Raw genomic sequence first — 13,902 nt, 5'->3', positions numbered from 1 at the left:
GTCCACAACTGTTATATAACGAGTACCTTCCTGAAGCCCCTGCTGGTCATCTGGCAACCTCATGGGGACAACATAACTTTTTCGCATAATTCGACTTTTTAAAAGTTATTTTTAAACTTCATTTTGTTGTGCAGTTTCAACAAAGCAACTATTATAAGTGAATAAGTGAGCTTTGAAGGTGCAGGTGGATTTTGTCACCTTTTGGCAGAACCAGGCTAGCTGTTTCCACCTGCTTCCAGTCTTTATGCTAAGCTAAGCTAACCGGCCGCTGGCTCCAGCTACATGTTTCACTGCACATTAGATATAATGTTAAATATTCCAGCTAATAGAAATCTTCTACATGACTTTTGCATCATCACCCAAAGAGTATTTGGCTGCAGGATGAGTTTCTCGTGACTGACCCTCTGACATGCCAGCTGCAAGTCATGAAGACTATTTTCTGGTCAACATTAGCTTTTTATTACTGTTTTTAAATTAAGAAAACCAATTTTCCGTTTTAATCTGTATTAAAAAGATCTTCAGACTGTAATATAATTTGATGAGCCGCTTCTTCTTCTTCTTCTTCTTCTTCTTCTTCCTCCTCTCATGACAGCACCATGCTTTCTTTCCAGTGCTTTTGTTTTGTCTCCATACCCTTCAAGACTTCAGTTTCTTTTTGTGTTCTTTATGTTTGAAATGTGCCGTTTGCTCGTATACTCTACAGTCTTTTCCAAAATATCTTTTTAAGCTATGACCATTTAAAAATATCTCACAACCCTGTTCATAAGCCCCACTCCCCCTACTTCTTCCTCCTCCTCTTCTTCCTCTGCCTCCTCTCATCTGTCTCTGACTGTGTGGAGAAGGTAAGGTTGAGATGAAACACCACGTCAGTCTTTGAACAGAGCCCGTAAAACAGGCGCATATTAACGAGCATGACTAACAAGCTGCAGGAGCTGGATCACACTGTGCATTACACACACACACACACACACACACACACACACACACACACACACACACACACACACACACACACACACAAATCGCGTTATGTTATATCCTCCATCATGTCTTCTGCATTATATGGTTTCTTTTCTCTCCCTCGATAGACTTTTTTTTTGTCTCTGAGTCGCAGCTTTTCTTCATTATCCACACGTTTCATGCATGATACACTCCAGAGCTGTTTTAAATCTTTTTTTTTTGCTGTGTCAAAGGATAATTCCAGTTCACTTCAACTTGGGTCTTTTTTTTGGTAGCCTAGTTTTGGCCACAGGTTTTATCAGTTGTGATAAGATTGTAGGCCACTCACCAGAGTAATTGCTGAGAACACTGAGTCAACAACAAAGTCTGCAAAAACACCAGAGGTCAGAATATCAGACAGGTTGTAAGCAAATCAAACGTTTAGACATTTAGTCTGGAGGTAAAATGGAACGTGATGATCCTCATTTTAAAGTAAAACTACAGCAAGTACATTAGGTCAAAGTTCAACCAGGAAGTCTGTTGTGATGCCAATAATACAGATGATATACTGATGAATACTGATACCGCTCTGTCAGTACAGTAAATATGAGGCTACAGCCAACAACCATTTAGCTTAGCTTAGCATAAAGAATAGAAACAGAGGGAAACAGCTAGCCTGACTCCGTCCAAATGTGACAAAATGCACCGACCGGATTCACATCTTATATATTGAGTGAGATGCTGGGTGGTGGATGTTGTTACCTTTGGACAGAGCCAGGTTAGCTTATTTACACGGGTGCAAGTACTTATGCTAAGCTAACTGGCTACCGACTGTATAGCTTTACATTTAACTATGAGAGTGTTATTAATCTTCTCAGATATCTTCCAAACCATTTCTTAAAATCTGACTCAGGTTTAGAGCTCACTACTTGTTTCCTTCCTTCGCTCTGTTTCCCTTTTCTCTCTTGTTCTTGGTCCGTCTCCATTTCCTTCACTCGCACACACACACACACACACACACACACTCTTTGCTATGACACACACTATTCACCATTTCTCAGTCTCAGACTCTCCACCCGACACACCTGAGCCAATAAAGGGGAACGTTTTTGCCAGGAAAAGCTATTTCATTCTGTCTCCCCCCCTCTCCCCCCTCGGTCCTCCCCCCTAAACTGCCTCCATTTCAGTCCCTGAGGCCCTAAAAACGGCCCCGTACTTAACTTCTCCCAAACCCCTGAACACAAGCATATCCACCATTGCCCCCCCAACCCTTCTGTTCCTCAACTCCTCTCTGGCTTCATCCCGAGGGCCTTAAGCCGCCGAGCATTTAACTCCTCCCTCCCTCTCCCCCTCCTCCCCCTTTTCTGTCTCCCCCTCTAGGCTACTCAAGAGAGGTTCTTTACAGCCCTGTCATCCTTGCCAGAGCAGTAAAAAAACACATCTGGAATCGCACTTTACGTTCTACGCTCTCACCCCGTGTTTAAGAAGCCCACCCTCTCTTACCTCCCCCTTCATCCTCCTCCCCCATCCCTTTCCCTCACACACACACACACACACACTGCAAGGGCCACGCCGCAGGAAAAACACTCCCATAACGAGCTACAAACACTGAAATAACACTGTTACCCTAAGTGAGATGTTTCTAATGAGGGCTGGAGAGGAGTGTGACAGAGAGGCACACATTTTGGGTGAGGAGGGAAGGAGGGAAGGACACTGTGAAACAAGACGCAGGCATGTTGGATTTGACTGTATCCATCCAGCCATTTTGGATCTTGGTCGATCTTCAGCTACCCTCCCCATGTTCTTTCATAAGAGGAGTTTGTTGTACGACCCCGTGTTCGCTCTTTTCGGCTTTTGTGTGAGAAAGTGTCTCCTGGTCTGAAGCGTGACTATATATACATTTAATAAGGGCCTGTGTGGTGTAGTAATGGGCGGTTGGGCTCGGCTATGGTACAGGGAGGAAATGTCAGCAACAGATAGAGAGCTAAGAGAGCGGAGAGAAAACAAATTGATTCCCTGAAAATTAGCAACTCATCTACTCTGATTGAGACTTGTGTGAAGAAACTTTGCTGCAGTGTTTTCATGCAGAGTCAGTGTTTGTGTGTGTGTGTGTGCGTGTGCGTGTGCGCGTGTGTGCGCGCGTGTGTGCGCGCGTGTGCGTGTGCGTGTGTGTGTGTGTGTGTGTGTGTGTGTTTCCAGGCTTTTGAACCACTTCACTATCTGTGTGAGAAGGTCTGAGCTATTGTTCCTCACCCTCTGTCTCATTTTTCCTGAACTGGCTCCAGCGATGGATATTAAAGGCTCAAGAAATCCTCCGGCTGTTTTACTCTCCCTCTCTTTTTTACATTTTTTTTTACTGTGCAACTTAATCAGGATGAAGAAAGAGGGGAAGGAAAGAGGGGGATGATTGAGGGGGGGGGGGCGAAGGGGAAAATCTCATCCATTTTCTAAAATGAAAGTTTTAGAAATGAGAGGAATAACTCCTCGAGAGATTGGGTTTCATTTGGAGCTAAGAACCTTTTAACCAAGACCATGTGCCACTTCTTGGCTGGTTTGTGTGTGTGTATGCATGTTCATCGTGTGTGTGTGTGTTACGGAGAGACAGAGGGTCAGGTTTCGGCACTGAGGGGAGGTGCTCGGTGCTGTAAGGGAAAGAGAGCAGTGCTGCGGTAGGTAAATAGGGCGCTGACCCAGGCCTGCTCGTGGAACGCTCTCTTCTCCCTCTGCCAGAATCTTTTTTGTTTTGGTGTTTTTTTTTTCTTCTTTTTCTTCTTCTTCTTCTTCTTCTTCTGCAAGACTTTGGGGGGTGAGGTGGGGTGAAGTGGAGTTTAGGTGGAGGGGGAATGTGTGTGTGGGGGGGCAGGCTATTAACGAGCACCATCGCTTTTCTAATTAGTGCTTTGGGGAATATTTTCTTAAGGACTGTCGACCCTCCCTGCAGAGCTTTTTGGGGGAGAAATGCATGTGTGTGTGTGTGTGTGAGAAAGATAGTGTATGCACGTCTGTGTGTGTTTCTGTCTGTGCATGTGTGGACAGTGTGTGTGTGTGTGTAGGTGTGTGTGTGTGTGTTTGTGTTTTCATTCTGCGGCTTTTCCTTTTTGTGCAGAAACTTTGCAGAAACTGACTTTGATTTTCTCTCCTCTCAACTCTACTTATTCATGACTTTTATACATGCACACACACCCGTGTCCCGTCCTGAAAGGTATGGATGGACACACACACACAGACTGTCATGCACACACACTCCCAGTTCATTAAATCAAGGGGTTTCAGATCGTCTCTTCTTCCTGTATTCTCAGAACTCAAGAGCAAAGGAAATTTTCCTTTCTCTTTTCTTCCCTCTCAAAACTTTCTTTTCTCCTTTCTTTCCTCTTCTGCTGTTTCTTTTCAGCGAGTCTGCTGCTCTCGTCCTCGCTTTGATCCCCCCTCTTCTTGCCCCCTCCACCCCTCCCAGGGCCTCTAGCCAGCTCACTGGAGCGGTTTCCTGAGTCTGCCCAGATTAATGAGTGTAACTTAGTGTGTGTGTGTGTGTGTGTGTGTATGTGTGTGTGAGAGAAGGAGGGAGAAAGAATGCCTCAGTGTACCACAAATTGTGAGTGTGTGAGTTTGCATACTGTACGAGCCCTTGTGTGTTTCTGCGTGTGTGTTTGATCTGCGGTTTCCAAACCAAACTTTATTCTGTGGATTCCTTTTTTTCAGAGATCATCAAAGTAAGTGATTCCACAGAACGCTGGCTTTCACGTTGCATCTCGGTCGTTTTTTAAAAGAATTCCCCAATCACGAGGATGCCGGGATACGTTTGCAATCAAGCGGGCAGGCATCTGCAAAGAGAAAAAGCCAAGAAATGCTCTCAAAACTGTCCTTTGTTGCACCGTGAGGGGTTCAGTTTGTGGAGCTGCATGAAAACTTCATTCACACACTGAGAGTGTGTGAAACAATCACAATACAACTGATTAGAATTCCTTCATGAAAACACAAAGTGCTAAAAATAATCCCCTGATTGGAGCCATGTGTTGAATTTGGGGAGATGGGGCTGAGGTGGTGTGTGTGCGTACTTGTGTGTGTGTGTGTGTGTGTGTGTGTGTGTGTGTGTGTGTGTGTGTGTGTGTGCTGCGGTGGGTCGTACAGAAAGGCAGGAGGCAGCAGAGGGTGGGATGAATCAAACCGGAGTGAAAAAACAGTTTGTCTTTTCTCTGAGCTCCGATAATAACGCCACGTGAGTCCCCGCTGCACAGCGTTTATTTACTCTCACAACTCACAGTGTACACACTTTCACTCTCACACACACACGCACACATGCACACATACACTCACTCTGTCGTCGGCACTGCAGACAAACACATACACACAGACGCCTTCCAGCAGACTTACTAATATGGACATAAACATGTAATCACAACCATGCATGGTCCAGTTTCTCTCTCCTGTCCTCCCAGACACACACACACGCACACACACACACACACACACGCTCAGAAGAGAGGAGTGTTGGAGAAGAGGGGGCTCATAATGGCCAGGTGGTTCTAGTTAAGATGTATTCCACCTGAGACCATTTGAAATAAAAGAAAAAAGACAGAATGAAATAGATTTCTTGGCCAAGTCCTTTTCCAAAAAATTCAACTTGGGTGGTTCTCATGTGTTACAGTAAAGTGACATAAAACTTTGTTCAGCTTTTAAAGGGTTACTCCAGTATTTCACTTCCAAAACCTCAGTCGAGTTTCCATGCGAGCTAAGCCGATACTGAAAGGTGGAGATAAAACACTGCAGGCCCCTGATTGGTCAAAGAGACTTATCGCTTGTGCGACGACCAGTACACTTTGAATAGCCAAGCTCTGCAAAACTACGCTGTACACTATACCATACAAATGATGTTCCTCTGTTTCTTTGCAGATGAAAGGCTTCAGCAAGTGTCCCATAAAGATGATGTCACGGCAGTTTCATGCAGCGTCGCTACGACTGAAGGGCTACTGTCCGCAGTGGAAAACGAAATAGAGGACGAAGTAAAAGGACCCAGTACCAAAAAGTGAGCAGAGCCGTACCATGCAGTGAAAACCAGCGTTGGTCTCTAGTGTGGGACAAGCTCCAAAAACACTGGATCCTACAATTCCCATGATGCAACCTGGTGTCGTTTATCAGATCCTCGATGTATCTCAAACTCCACAGCGCTCATTTTTGAGGCAGGCTTTCTGTTAAAAATCGGTATGGTCCTCAGGCTTAAACTGAGATAACCCTGGTGACATCACTATGACATCATTAGGGTTATTTGTTTTCATTTTTCCTGAGCACTTTTTGAGACTTCTCGTCTTTCCATGACAGCAGGCCAAAATCCTGATAAGATCGTGTTGTGTGATTGAAAGCTCCTGAGCAGCTACGGTGGGGAAATAATTTGTCACCACTTTTTTATCTGCTGGTCCATCAATGAGAGGTTTTCTGCATGTTTTCTGCAGAATGACCCTTGAACTTCACTTATTTCTAAAACTGCTTAACAAGAATATGGAGAAAAGTAGTGTTCAAGAGGTCAAAGAACAAATCAAGAGGCAGTAAAACTACAAGAAATGCACCCATGGAGTGAACGTTGACTCATAAAGCGTCTATTGTGGGATCCAGTCCTTATCTCTCTGTCATAACTGAGGGGGCTGCCATGGCAGCAGAGAGGAAACACTGTGTCACATCTGCTTTGTATGTGAGCTCATCTCTGAAGACTGTAAATCAGGCCCATCCACACTGACACATTAAAGAAGATGACGATATTGGAGATTATTGCAGTCACAGTCGGTAGTGTGAGTGGTTCATTTAGCTGTCAATCATCATGAACAAGCAGAGGCTCCACAAACCCCGGAGGAAAGTGGGCGGGATATCCTCTGGGAGCGCGTGGTTGGACAGCGGGCTCGGAGGCAGTGTCTGCTTATTTGATAAGAAGTCGTCCGTCAGAAAGGAAAATAAACAGCCGAGCGTGCTGCTACTGCAGGGCCAGAGGAAGAGCTGTTACTAGAGCACAACACAATATTTACACTGCTGGACTGGACCGACGCACAACCACACAGACACACTCGCGCCCGCCAGCACATATACCTGGACACATGTAAGGGCGACCAGACACTGAGACATGTGTACATGCACACAAACACAGAGGGGAAACAGCTGCTGGGGGTGAAAACAGTATTTCAAAGGCCTGATTTAACTGTAAACAACAGAGATTATGAGGATGCACACGTGTAATTGAGTATGTATGTGTGGGCCTACATGTGCAGGAAAGATACTACAGTGTCATATTCAAGTGCAGGTACTATTTCATTATTCATGTTCATTCCGTTATTGAAAAGTACAAATGAAAAAATAAAGTAGGTCACTTTAATTGTAGGCTACTTATCATAAACACAACTGTGCCGTTATTAAAGTCCTAATGGACAGTTTAGATCGCGGGTTCCAAGCTGGTTTTCAGGAAATAATATGAACTAAAGCTAAAAGAATCTTCAGCAGCAAAAACAACAGCAGCTAGAAATCTAGCTTTGCTTTTTGGTGATTTAACGTCTCACCTGGCTGTAGTGATGTAGATTGGTACGCCAAGGTGTGTCAGTGCACTGTGACATCACTGTTAACAACAAACAAACAACACATTTAAACCCTTCAGCAAGAGATGGCAGTTAAGCCCAGATTTCAGCCTGGTATGAAGTTACTCTTTACACAACAAAGATGGCCAAACATTTGCTTGTGATAGCATCTCGAATGTGAGATTGTGGCTTTTGTTTTGTTTTCTACCATAAACTGAAAATTTGGGGTTTTGGACTGTTGGTTTGACAAACGTTCAGCCAAACCAGTTGTGCTTAATTCTCTTCGGCATTACAAAAGAACAAAGATTAGAGCAAATGTGAACTTCAGAAGACAAAACAAGCAATTTGAAGACCTCTGCTTGGGCTGTGTGAACTTTTGATATGAAATTTCCACTATTTCCTTACATTTAGTAGACTAAACTACTACGCAATTAATGTAAAACTATTAATAGCTGAACCTTGGGCACGTGTGTTGATTCTCCGGCATTTTTGAGTCCATAATTGGAGGTATCGTTGCACTCTCTACCTTTGTAAGGTGTTGTGTCATGTTATTGTGTCCACCCCGCTGTGCTCCTTTTCTGCCTGTATGTGAGAGCATCTTGTTTGTTTGGATAAGGAAGGAGGGGAGAGCCGAGGGACCGTGAGAGTCTTGACCTCCTGGCTCTGAGCCCCGCCCTCTGGCTGTGACTGACAGATAGCATCAGTTCAGCTCCTTATCAGCTCCCTGCCCTCTGATCTGAGATCTGCCTCCCATCTCTGCAGCCAGGAGGAGGAGGAGGAGGAGGAGGAAGGGTTGGATGAGGCGGGTGATCAAGGGGGACATGCCAAGGCAAGAGGGCACACAAGACACACAAACAGTTATGCACATACATGGTAGAGTTGTGTTAAGGAAACCATGCTCTGTTACTTCTTACATATGTGACACAATAAATTAATATACACTGAGAAAACAGGAGGAACAACACAGTCTAGTGTCCGTTTAACTGAAACCAGGCGGCTGTCATATATGGAGTCTTTCTCCTTTACTTTCTCCTGCTTTACCCTCAGGATTAGTCATAATGAGAGTTACTGCCAGTGGACGCCATGTGTGTGTGTGTTGCTCTTGGATAGTAGGCCGTTCTGTGTTTGCGGCCTGTGTTTGGGAGTCTCTGTAAGTCATTTGGTGTGTTTTTTGGAGGGGGTGAGATCATGCTTCGCTGCTGACGCTGAACATAAAGAGTCATTGAGTGGAGTGCGGACCATAGGCCAAGTCTGGAGGTATGGGGGAAACAGGGACTGTGTATGCACACACACACACACACACACACACACACACACACACACACACACACACACACACACACACACACACACACACTCACTCTGTCTCTCAGGGCAGTGAGTGTAGAGGGCTCCCGAGGGCCGGGGGGGGACTATCGTTTTCCCCGTTAATTATGACCGTCTGGCAGGCTGGAAAGCAGGAAGTCGGAGAGGGAGAGATGGAAAGAGGGAGGGATGGTAGATAGATGATAGGAGGGAGAGGGTGGTGGTGGTGGTGGGGGGGGGGGGGGGGGGGGGGTTAGAAAGCAAGTCAAAATAAGGGAGGAGAAGCGAAAGGCTGAGATGGATGATGGGAGGAAAGAGGGAAAAACATGAGAGGGGAGTCCAAGAAAGGCTGGGGGGAGTGACAAAGAGCAGATCCCCCAAACAACATGCAGGGAGGGTTTGGATGATAAAACCAGGTGCTTGATAAAAGGTGGAATGTCAAAAAAGCCACGTCAGGTTTTTGGATGTTTTCTCTTCCCATCCGTCGCTTCGTCTTCTGGTGTTCACTCCCTGACTTCTGATATACAACTTTCACTCCCCGACCTCGGCTTCAGTTCAACCTTTTGACCCTTTCAGCAACACCATCTTGTGCCTATAACTTAACTTTACTATCAAGCTTTTGGTACTGTTCGACTCCTCCGAGTGGTCATTCCTCATCTGACTCCAGAGAGCAAAAACAAGAAGATGTAGATGTGGCAACACAGCAGACTGTATGCACAGATATTGATGTTTTCTGTTTAAAAAGTGAAGTGCTGTAAGGACAGTTCAGGCCAAGCAGCTATGTGGGCTGAGCTGAGCGGAGCGGGTCCTGGATTTAACTGGCTCCAGGTCCAATTAGGACAGTCTGCCACATCTGGACACAGTTAGAGTTAAAGTCAAAACTCACACTTCGCTCCAATAGGGGCATAAAGTCACAACTTTTACTCTACAAAGAGCAGAGAATATTTACAGCTCGGCAGCAGTCAAAACACGGCTACAGATAGAAACCTGAAAGAGGAAGAAGGCAGCGTGAGATGGAGTGAGGCTGGCGTGCTGCTGTTAGACTGTGTCAATAAGAGGATTTTTTTCCCCCCATGTTGCAACATACTAGTTATGTTTGAGGCTTTTGCTGAGGGCAAACAATTACTGGAAAAACTGCAAGATCAAAATCTCTACAATAACAATGCTCTGTGTTTTGTCTTCAAGTATCTATTAAGTGTACAGACTCGGGCCAAGAAACACAGATCTGTTCTCATATCCGTGGATGAAAACACATTGATCATATGTTTTTACATAGATATTTAGTTTTTTTATGCGAAGCCAGGAATGAGAATTTCTAGCATATTGTTTTGTCGTTGAAATGGAAAAATAGCAATCCAGGCAGCCAATAAAAGCTCCGATTTGAAACAAACAAATATGTTTTATTACCCTTGGACAGAGCCAGGCTAGCAGTTTCCTTTCTTTATGCGAAGCTAACCTGCTTCTGTCGGTAGCTTCATATTTAACATACAAACATGGCAGTGGCGTCAATCTTCAAATTCAACTCTAATTCAAGAATGCCAGTAAGTGTACTTTACAAAATGGCGAAATATTCCTTTAAAGTGAGCCAAACGTATATATTAAAAGAGGCCACAAGTTACAATTATACATTAACTAGCAGTACCTTTCTTTAGTTAGCATTAACATTAGCCACCATAAGCTACAGATCATACCAGCCCTTAATGAGGCTGTAGCAGCAGCAGCTTTTTGTCCGGACCCAACTAGCCGATAAGTTCATAACAAGCATCTTCATATTTTTTGCTTATAAAATAATCATGATGGTTTAAATCAATGTCAGGATCCGTCACGGCCTTTTGCAACAGATTTCAAAAGTGAGGTAGCGAAGAAGACAAATAGAAATGTGCCCAAAAACGGGAATGAATATTGAAGCCTTTGCACTGTGCAAACAACTACATATATGGAAAGTTACAGATTTCAGCTTCGAGCTGTGATGATGGCCCACGTTGACATACTGGATAGACATCAAGTTGCAAAACCTCTGGAACAAGCGAGTAAACACAGTAAATCAAGTAAATCAAATGAATCTCAACAAACAGATGCCATCACTGCTGCGAGAACTCTGGTACAATAAAAAACAGTCGCAGACAATTGCGTCTCAGTGGAGATATGAGGCAGCCTCTCTGCAGAAAAACAATATCTAACGGCACATTCCACATCGTGACACACACAGTAACTCAGCCTGAGGTCCGACCCCACCTGAGCCTGGATCTCTGTCTCAACAGCACAATCACACTGGAATGAGAACCAATAACAGACAATTACCCTCCATATCCCTCCAACACACACACACACACACACACACACACACACACGCGGAAAGTAAGCTTTGCATCAGTAAGAATGCAAAAGAACAATAAAATCTCCGGATATGAAAAACTCCTGAGGCAACGATGCACAGTTAAAGTATAAGATCTTCTCTCTTTATGTGTGTGTGTGTGTGTTTGTGTGTGTGTGTGTGTGTGTGTGTGTGTGTGTGTGTGTTTGTGCACATCTGAAATAAGAAAGACGCCATAAATCTCTTCTCCTTGACTCTTACTGAGAGTTTTGGTTATGTGTCTTGATGGGAAGCCCGAGGCACAGTTATCAGTGTGTATCTATAAAACCGAGGCAAGCTAAGAAACAGTAAAGCACAGTTATTACAGTAGTGTACAGGTACTTCATTATATACTTTATTGTACTTCATTACATTTATCTGATGGCTGTTTTTATTAACATGTGTACTTTGCACAATCAAGATGTATGCAAAACAAACAGAAAACTCATAAAACGTGATGTATTATTAGACAATGTACTTATTTTTAGAGAATCTCTGGTTTGTTATTGAGGAACTAATTGTACATTTCCTGCGCAGACTCAGGAGCTACTTGTTAGTTTTGTAGGATGATGCTTTATTTTACTTAAGGGGGCACAAAAGGAGAAGAATTCTAAGAAATGTTTTTGAAGGTATCACTACATAATGAGGGTTTAGCTAATAACTTTACAGTGTGATACAGCGTTACCGTGGAGGCTGTAGCTTCATATTTACCGTACACACATTAAAGTGATGTAAATCTTCTCATCTAACTCTAAAAAACAAAAAGCAATTGAGAAAATGCTACAATGCGAAACTAACCATTTGGATTATCTAAAATATGCCACAAAGCTGAAAACACGGCTGCTTTTCGTAGCTCATGAAAACTTTGTGTTTTGGAGAATTTTGAGACAAATATCACTTTTTATGTATATTGAGCGTCTTTGGTGAAATCAAACAGGCTAGCTCAAGATGTTCAACACTATGCATCTATACAAATACTGTAAATTCCTTAATTTCATGACTAAAGGGAGTTTTTCAATTCAAGAGAAAGAGCTAGCAGCATTTGAAATTGTAGGACTGATGTTGTTACTCTTACTCAAATACAGGATGTGTGTACTTTCGCCTTCTCTGGATTTTAGATGAATCACGTGCATGAAGCTGCAGATCAGAGGTCATAAAAACTCCATCATTCAGTTTTCCATGAAGACATTTTCCCATGAGCTCCATCTGTGAGGTCCTTTTTTTTAATTTAGGAGTGCCGCAGAGAAAGTTAGAGAAAGAAGACGCTATAGAAAAAGCAGCTGACTCCCGCTTTGAATCCCTCATTGGACAGCTCTGCCGTGCGCTCTGCAGTTCTTCAGCTGGCATGAGTTTTTTTTTAAGTGTATATGAAAGCGTCAGGAAGTAGACGTCCGGCCACTGTGCGGTTCCCATCATGCTTCATTTAATCCTTTATTCAGATACTGTAATGGTATTATGTGTCATGAATAGGAAGGCCTTCACTGGATCGGTATAGAAACACCTGTTGTTTGAATGTCGGGTTATTGTACTGATTTGAACCATGACTGAGGGTGTTTATGTAGCAACCAGCAGCATGTTGCTCAAGTCACTGCAGATGAACCCTGAAACTCACACAGAGCTTTGGGTTGTTGTTGTTGTTTTTAATGGAAAACTCTGTGTGTTACCTTAAAGAATAGCTTTGGATTGTTTTCAGGGTTATCTCAATACGTTATAGTCTTTGCTGGCTGTGAAGTGAGGACCCCACAGTGTTCACTGTACAGAACGGGACAGAAATCACAGTCTTTGTTTTGTGCAAAGCTTCACTCTAAAGGCCCCTATAAGGCCCCTATAAACTGCGAAATAGCAGCAATCTTGCAGGTTTATGTCTCACTGCGTGAGATGGGTCCAATAAAATGTGATTCGCAATCCGTGTCAGACAGTACGGTATCTGTTTTTTCAGGAAGGAGGATGCACTGAAGGCCCGGTGAGACGTAGAACTGTGATGCAAAAAAAGAAAAAGTGCAAGTAGAGACGTGTCATCAACCCGCATCGTCCGTCTGCACCGCTGTCATGTTCTGAAATACAGCAAAACAAAAACAAGCTTTGGCCAAGAGCCAAAGAGAGTTCCAAGAGAGAATAGCACTGGCTCTGTTGTTTTTAACTTCATTTAAAATGGCGTTCACAGTGGTGCGGACAGCATCACGTCGGCAGCAGCAGATAGCATATGTTGGTCCGGCCGACTTAAGGTGTCAATATGTTTCACTTTGTGCCCTCAAAGACATTTTTTTCCCAATAGTGTGCCTTATTATCGGCATATTTAAACAATTATCACATCACATTATCTTTGGCTTTACACCACACTTTTGAGTGTGGTTGTCTGGAACAGCAATAAACACTTTTGCCTTCAGATGTGTCGCACAGACTACTTCATTTTGAGCATACCACCATCTTTATCTGGCTCGTTGTCGGCTAAAGCTCTTTGCTGGGCTTTGTGGATCGGGTACCACAGAGTGCAGCGTATGAAGTCCTTCAAGTTCAGCTGAAGCTAATATGAGACGTCAACAGTCTGAAATAGTCAAACTAAGTGGCGGGGAAACACCTTTCGAGATGGACATTTGAATTAAAGTGGATACCCACTTGCATTGGCGTGAAGGAATGATGACAGTGATCAATAACCCTTTCATTGTACATATAAAAACTGAACCTAACCTTTAACATTTCCTCTTGGTAACTTTAGATGATTAAGTGGAAAAGAGAGAGAGAGAGACACAAGAG

The sequence above is a fragment of the Pholis gunnellus genome (assembly GCF_910591455.1).
Source record: "Pholis gunnellus genome assembly, chromosome: 20".
Lineage (NCBI taxonomy): Eukaryota > Metazoa > Chordata > Actinopteri > Perciformes > Pholidae > Pholis > Pholis gunnellus.
The sequence above is the reverse complement of the archived record's forward strand: the minus strand, read 5'-3'. Positions refer to the sequence as shown.